Here is a 7,937-nt window from a genome sequence, read left to right as displayed (position 1 = left end):
CTGAAAATAAATAGGTAGGTGGGGGAGATAAAAGGAAAACGCCCATTTACTCATGGGTGACAAGGAACAGACTGCCACATCCTGGCCCCGGGGCAGGTGAGGGGAGCAATGAGGAGGATGCAGACCGGGGCAGAGCATGCGTGCTGACAGGTGCACAGAGTGCGGGAATGCCCAGGCCAGCAGCAGGTGAGAAGAAGACCTGAGAGGGAAACGAGCCAGGGACAGCCACAGTGCTGGGTTGCCAGACCATTTGGATTTCAGATAAGCATACCACAGCTTCTCAGTATCACTATGTCTTGTGCAAGATTTGGGACATGCGATATTTGGGACATACTTACATTAAAACGATCACTTGTTGTTTATCTGAAATGCAGCTGGGCACCCTCTATTTTAATTTGCTAACACTGGCAAGAGAAAGTGACATTTGAGCTGAGCCTTGGGGATGAACAGGAATCTGTCAGGTGGACAAGGGCAAAGGGTGGGGGTAGGATGAGGGACAGACGTTCCAGGCTGAAGGAACAATGTGACCCAGAAGAACGGAAGAGCCCTGTGCGTTCCAGGAGCAGTGAGCAGAGGGGTGGGCTCAGGGCTGACTTAGCCATTAGGCCCAGCAGACACTTGGCTAGGAGCCACAAGATTTTTAGAGGTCCTTTTAATTAAATACCAATTTTGATAATTTTTTAAATCAGAAGAAAAATTGAATAGAATAATATTGACTATATCATAAGAAATCCAGTCTGGATTATATTCCCCTTTATAAAGCCATGTGGTCATATACTTTTTAATATTTTACATAGAGAGGGGCCCACAAAGGCAAAAGTAACACAGCCCTGGGTGAGGGGCAAATAACAACCTTGCCGGGCTCTCTACCTGCAGTTTCCTTCCGGGCTTCCCTCTCTCTCCCCATCAGGCAAGCCAACCTCATCATGAACATTGTGACTAATACTCGGTAAGAACTCGTTACATATATTATCTCATTAAATCTTCACAACAACACCACCACCACAAACCCTCTTCCCACCCTTCAAGTTCGGGTGTCTTCTCAAGATATTTGCACTCGCATCTCACTTAGGGAAACACACCTAAGGGTAGGCCATCCACATTCCAAGATTCATTCACCCCCTTTGAGGAGACACGTGAGGCAGGTGGCCCGGAGCATACTGGCAGTCAAGGGGACAGCGACAGAGGGAAGAAGTGGTCAGACAGAAGGCAAGAAAGGTAGAGACAAGAGCTAAGGCTCCGAGAAATCAGAGAACCAGCAGAAGTGAGCCATGACAAATAAGGATGAGGTTTTCAAACACACGGAATAGATTATTTTAACTAGGGAAATTCTTTAAAATGGTGTATGTAAGGAATTTTAACCCACTTCCGGCTCTGTGCCTGGGTTTCATTCATTCAACTAATTATTTAGCATCTATCTCCTACTGGGGAAGGATATAAATATAAAAACATATAAAGATAAAGCCCTCAAGGGGCCCCCAGATCAGAGGGACAGAAACAGTATAAAATACATGATGAGGACAGTGATAAAGACAACACAGTGTTATGGGAGATTCAAGGATGAAGCATAAATCCAGCTGAGGCGGGGGGGGGGGGGCGGGTAGGTATCAGGGACAGCTTCCTGGAGGTGGCTGCCTGAATGTACTATTATAGGATGAGTAGGAATTTTCCAGACTGACGTTGGGGGAAGAGTGGGCATTCCACACAGAAGGGACTTGAGAGCTAAGCCAACAAGAGTAGAAAGAGCCTGGTGTGCTTTTGGCTTGGACGGTGGAGACCAGTCAAGGCCAGAGCTTTGGAAAGCAGGACTAATGAGTCTTATTGGGCAGGAGAGGGAAGGAAGCAGCAAGGCTGGGGGCAGTGAGGGGCGGGGGAACAGAGAGCTCTTCCTCTCCTGGGCTCCTGCTCTGCATCCACACTCGGGAAAGGATCACTTCTGACTGTCACTCCTGACCCCGCCGTTTCAGACCCTCTGCCTCCCCAAACCCCTGTCTGAGTCTATTTTCTCAAGGCCTTGTGTGTACTGCTTTTATTTTCCCATGAAAAGCCCTCCAGTGACAGCTACTTTCCACAGGGGACTCAAGAGCACCAAAAGGCTTCCAGACCAACACTTCCTCAAACGGCCCAATTGAACTCTAGGGAGTCATTCATAGATGCAAGGGTTTCTTGATTTTAAAAATTAGGAAAATGCTGCATATTTTGGTTCCATCTCAGAAAGACATAGTACATGTTAGCATATTAAACAAGGCCCTGAGAAGGCCTGCAGAGGAAAACCTGTGTCATTTTGTTTAACCCAGCCGCTCACAACCTTATTTGACCAAGGAGCATTTGGGGACATCTCTAATAGAAGTGTTCTGCTAGACACAACTTGGGAAATGCAATTCTACCAAAAGGAATGGCCAAAGGGTCAACCAAAGAGTCAACCAAAGGAATGACTCTCTAATGGAAGAATTGCTGATGGCAGATTAAGTTCTTTCTGTGCAGGGGATCTTTCCAGCCCACCATCAGTAGAAGGCACCTTTGGCCTAAAGGACCTGACAACTGGCCACCACACTTTCTTATGTGCATCAATTGGACTGACCCAGTAAGCGACCAAGCTCAGCCATGGTCTCATTTCTCCCTGAGCTTGAGCTGAGGTAACCAATCCTCCTCCCCTGTCCTCACTCTCCACCCACTCTCAGTCCTAACCCCATCTGGCCAACCCTGCCATAGCTCAGAATTGCTGGGCTGGAAGATACTCCAAGGGGGTCTCATTCATGCTACACACAGAAAAAATCAGCCATCGTGGCCTTCATGAGTGTCATTCACCAAATAATCACAGATCCTTTCCACTCCTGGCTACATTGTAAGGTCACACATTTGGGTTCCCTTGTGGTTGACTGAGGCCAGTGAACGACCAAAGAGCATGAGCAGAAGTGGCTTGTGTTTCTTCTAAGCCTGACATTTAATTGCCATTATGAGATCCTTGAGAGTCTCTTTCTTTTCCTATAGGATGGCAACCAGAAACATTCAAGATGGTGGCTGTTCTGTCAACTTGGAGTGACTATGATGAATGGAGCCACTCTGCCAACGCATGACAGACATGCGTGGTAAAAGAGAAAGGACCAATTGTAATCTGAGCCACTGAGATGTGGAGGTTGTTACTGCAGCATATCTTAGTCTATCCTGACAGAGGCAAGTTTTTATTCTGATGAGGCATATTGTGGGCCATGAAGAAAAAGAGAGCAGTCAGCAGAGGTGGGGAGAGTGGTAAATGTAAAGGCTCAAAGGGATAGGGGAGTGGTAGGAGATAAAATGGAGGAGGTAACCAAGGGCCCGATCATTTGGAGTCTTTGGGGCATTGTAGGGATTTAGGATTTCATTCTGAATCAGACAGGAAGCCATCAGGAGGTTTTAGGAAGACAGGTGACAGACAGGATCTGGTTTGTGATGTTAAAGGACTCTTCTAGCTGCTTTGTGGAATATAGACTGTGGAGGAGACCAGCGAGGCCACTGCACTAATGCACATGGGTGATGGTGGGGACTTGGACGAGCGTCAGCAATGGTGGTGCCAACAGGACTTGCTCAAGGTCTGGGAGGGAGGGGCTGGGAGAGCAGGAGTGAAGGTGTGATCAGAATGGTACCGAGTCTGAAGCCAAAGCAGTGGCATCTCTAAGAAGGCCAGGCTGCACAGGTCTCACGCAGGGGACCTCCTCATTCAGGTCTCATTGTGGAGCTTTTCTGCTGGGAAGGTCACCAAGAAAGAAGAGAGATGCTCCGTCCTGACATCTAACTCTGGGTAAGGCAGGAGCCAGGGCAGGGGCTGGGTTCTGAGGGAGTCTGCCAGGCCCTGCGGTCTGGAATGCCATTAAAAGTGTGCATGCCAGGCCAGTTGGCTCATGGTCAGGATGAATCTGCCACTGCTCCCTCTGACAATGTTTAGCATGAAATAAAAAGTATGGCTTTCAAATGATACCACAAGGAAGATTCTTGAGCAAATATGGCCAGAGCCACTCTGCAGAATGTTCTCAGAGGCTGGGATTCCATTCGCCTCCAGCCCTCTTTTTCCATCTGATCCTTCCCAGCCCTGCACTGAGGTCCAGCCGGACAATTGCATTGGCCTCCTCACAGGTCCCCCGCCTCCCAACCCTTCCCCTCCAACTGCACTCACGGCTGCCAAATTAATCTTCCGTACCTCCCCCTCCTATTCAAAATTCCTCTCTATCTTCCTGCAGCCAGTCAAATCCCTCAGACTGCCAATCAGAGCCTCCACAATTTGTTTCAAACATATCTTTTCTCTAGTTGTTGTATTTATGTCCCCCAAATCTTCCTGTTTAACCTAACCTCTACCCTTCAGTCACTATGGATGACCTACAGAACCTCAAAATACACACTGAGCTTTCTACACTTTCCACGGCTGGACCCTTGCCCAAGTCTTTCCCTCTGCTGGGAATAAGGTCCTTCTTCTCTTCAGTGCTCCAGATTCTCCCCAGCTGGTGTCCATCACCCACTGTGATGGGTGGTCTTGCAGCCAAGCTCCTCATGTGTGGATCACGCTTTCTTGTGGATATGTGTGCACTGGTCTTATGTTCTCTGCTAGGTTGAGGGCTCCTTGAATGCATGGGCCACATCTGGCTCATCTTTGAATCCTGAAGAGCCCTGAGCACATGCTGTCACCTGTAGCAGAAAACTCAACTCAAGCTGCCTTAAACAATGAAAGGGAATTGATTAGCTCATGTCCCTGGAAAGTCCTGCGGTGGATCTGGTTCAGAACAAGCTAGATCCAGGTGTTCAATTAACGTCATGAGGAAGAGCCCCTGTCAACCACTTCACTGTTTTCCATTGTGTGGGCCTCATTCTTAGACCGTCCTTCCGCAACCTGGTAGCAAAGATGTCCAGTGGAAGTTACAGGCTAAAGTCCCACTCTCTTAGCTACCCAGTAGACAGAACGAGTTTCTTGTTTAATAATTTCATTAAGGACCTTGGAGGAGATTCTGACTGACCAACCAGAGCCAGATGCCAATGTCTCCACTGATGGCTATGGCCAGGAGGATGGATAATTCTGTCCTGGCCTAGGCCATGTGTTCATGTTTGGCACCAGCCAGTAGGCCAATTTGACTAAACTGTATGGGCTAAGAACATGGGAGGTCAGATGCTGTGAAGGAGATATGGGTGCTGTGACCTAAAGAAGGAATGAGGGATGCTGAGAAGCCAAAAACAACAGATGTCCATGACAGACATTTTCTGTGATAGCACATTCCAGCAAACAATTTGGCACCTCTTTTCTTAGATTGATTTTGACAACCATCTGCTCAAAGAAATTAAGGTTTCCATCTTGGCTTATTTTTTTGGCCATAACAGCAAGTTCATATAACAATTCAAACAGAACAACAGGGAGTCAGGGGCATCAGTTAAGACATAACTGGGAGAAATACAAGTATGGGTACCTTTTTTTACAAAAAAAAAAAAAAGGAATATTGGATGGGTGGTTAGATGGAAGGAAGGAAGGAAGGAAGGAAGGAAGGAAGGAAGGAAGGAAGGAAGGAAGGACTGTTTTATTTATTTGATTGTGCCACTGTCATATTAAAACCCTGTTAAAGGGCACCTGGGTGGCTCAGTCAGTTAAGCGACTCTTGATTTCCACTCAGGGCATGATCTCAGGGTTGTGAGATCAAGCCCCACACTGGGCTCCCAGTGGGGAGTCTGCTTGAGATTTCCTCTCCCTTTCCCTCTCCCTTTGCCCCTCCCCCTGCTCTCTCTCCCTCTCTAAAAATAAATAAATCTTTTTAAAGAAATCCTGTTATAATGGGCCCCATTAAAAAGACAGTTCAAAGAAGGTTCAATTAATAGAAAACCCTATTGCAGTGGTTTAAATAGGAGCTTACCTATCTCACACAATTGTTTATGGATATGTACGTGGTATGTGCCACAGGAATAATTTTTGCAGGCATATCTACCAAAGGATGTTAACATTAGTGGGCATAAGGTTAAGGAAAAAAAAAATACTTACATTATCTCAAAGTATCTCGCCCAAGATATTTATTAATTACAAAGGGAAAAACAGTAAATTTACATTGGAGAAACTCAGCAGACACCATCTTAATGAGGTGATCAGGGCTAAGATCACCACTAATAAGAAATATTGATATCATGTTCCCTGATACAAATGAGAAGAACACAACATCACTTCTTTTATTTTTGCCAAAAAAGCAAAACCTCTATCTAGCCTTGAGAAAACATCAAACTCAAATTGAAGAACCTTCTACAAAATAACTGACCAGCAATGTTCAAAAGTGTCAAGTACGAGAGAGAGAAGGAAAGATGGAAGAATGTTTCCCAGCCTGGAGCAGAGGAAGGAGACTTGACAACTAAATTGAGGTGGGACCTCAGATTGGATCCTCAAACAAGAAAAGAACACGAGTGGGAAAACGGGAAATCTCTCTTCAGAAGGTCTGGAGTTTCGTTAAGAGTATTGTACTGAAGCTCATTTCCCACATTTGATCATTATGTACCTGGTTAAGGAAGATGTTAGCATTAGGAGAAGCTGGGTAAGGGGCATAAGGGAGCACTCCTCTTACTATTTTGACAACTTTTCTGTCAGTCTAAAATTATTTCAAAGTTAAAGTTAAATAAGAAAACCATGGTGTTAGTTCTTAGTACAATTATAGACCAGTTGCCACCACAGTGCAAAGATTTATAGGGTTAGTGTCCAAATCATATGTACAGACAAGTGACTTTAGAGTTTGGAGGAAGGAGGACACAGTGTGGCCTTGATACTTTTGACGTCTCTAGCTTCAGGCAAGTTGCATGGCTTCTGCTAGACTTTGAAAGCATGGGCCAAAGACAAAGAAGTGTGAATGAATGCCCATGGCATGTTCTGAAGGCTTCTCAAACTTCTTCCCAGGCAAAGAAATGGACTTTGGGCTCTGATCTGGAACTAGCATTCTGGAATTCCAGGCCTGTGTGGGAGTGGGAAGGGCATGGGATTAGCTGTGGGACACGGAAAACTTGGGAAATAAAGGTGGCATCTTCAGAGAAATTGGTTATGGAAGAATACACGCTGGGCTCATTTCTGTATTCGAAAAGACACAAAAATCAGAATGATGTCTGAGACTAAAAGCCAGAGCACACATGTTAGAGAGCTTTTAAGGGCACCAAGCTGATTTAGACCAGGCTATTGCAGAGCAAATATTTCTTTAGAGGAGCAATGAAAGATGTGGAGTTAGCTAAGGAGTTGTGCTTACCTCAGTCTCATGTCAACCAAACTTCCACACCTCCTCCAACTTCGGTGTGCACACGGAGCCCCCAGGGATGTTGTTAAAATGCAGATTCTGACTCAGTAGTCTGGGATGGAGCCTGAGATTCTGCATTTCTTTTTTTTTTTTTTTTTTAGATTTTTTATTTATTTGACAGAGAGAGCACAAGCAGAGGGAGAGAGAGAGAGGCAGGCTCCCTGCTGAGCAAGGAGCCCGATGTGGGACTCGATCCCAGGACCCTGGGATCATGACCCAGGCCAAAGGCAGCCGCTTAACCGACTGAGCCACCCAGGCATCCCGAGATTCTGCATTTCTAACAAGTCCCCAGGTGATGCCAGTGCTGCCGGTCCGCAAACCTTGCTTTGGGGAGTAACTGTACAGACCACTGGAGATGTTTGAGCTGCGGAAAGACAGCGAAGACAACAGTGATCTGGGAATATGTTCCATAAGGCTGTGTTGGTTCTGAATACCTTCCTGGTCTTCATGTATGGATAGTCACAAGCAGAGTTAACATGGAAAGCTGAAAATTTTGTATGAAAAGCCCTATCGGGCAAACAGCACCAGGGTGAAGAGCAGGTGGGAACATAGGATCCAGAGGTGAAGCCACAATGCATCTATAACACAGACTGTTTCAATCAGTCCATGGAGCACAGCCCTGAACCCACAGATGGGTGGCACAGGGCCTCCCAGGGGCAGCGGAGA

At 46.3% G+C, this 7,937-nt stretch overlaps 1 long non-coding RNA gene across 7 annotated transcripts in view; it reads right to left on the bottom strand.

The window, feature by feature from the left end:
• LOC144381070 (uncharacterized) overlaps positions 1-7,937 on the bottom strand; it is a 30,212-nt gene that overhangs the window by 10,222 nt on the left and 12,053 nt on the right. For 5 of the 7 annotated variants that reach the window (XR_013445525.1, XR_013445524.1, XR_013445529.1 and 2 more), the window contains exon 3: positions 7,224-7,635. The exons of the other annotated variants lie outside the window; for them this stretch is intronic. This is a non-coding gene — a long non-coding RNA (uncharacterized LOC144381070). The remainder of the gene's footprint in view (positions 1-7,223; positions 7,636-7,937) is intronic. 7 annotated transcript variants of the gene reach the window in all.

Source organism: Halichoerus grypus, chromosome 2 (assembly GCF_964656455.1).
Source record: "Halichoerus grypus chromosome 2, mHalGry1.hap1.1, whole genome shotgun sequence".
Taxonomy (NCBI): Eukaryota; Metazoa; Chordata; class Mammalia; order Carnivora; family Phocidae; genus Halichoerus; species Halichoerus grypus.
This window is presented reverse-complemented; position numbering and strand designations above follow the sequence as displayed.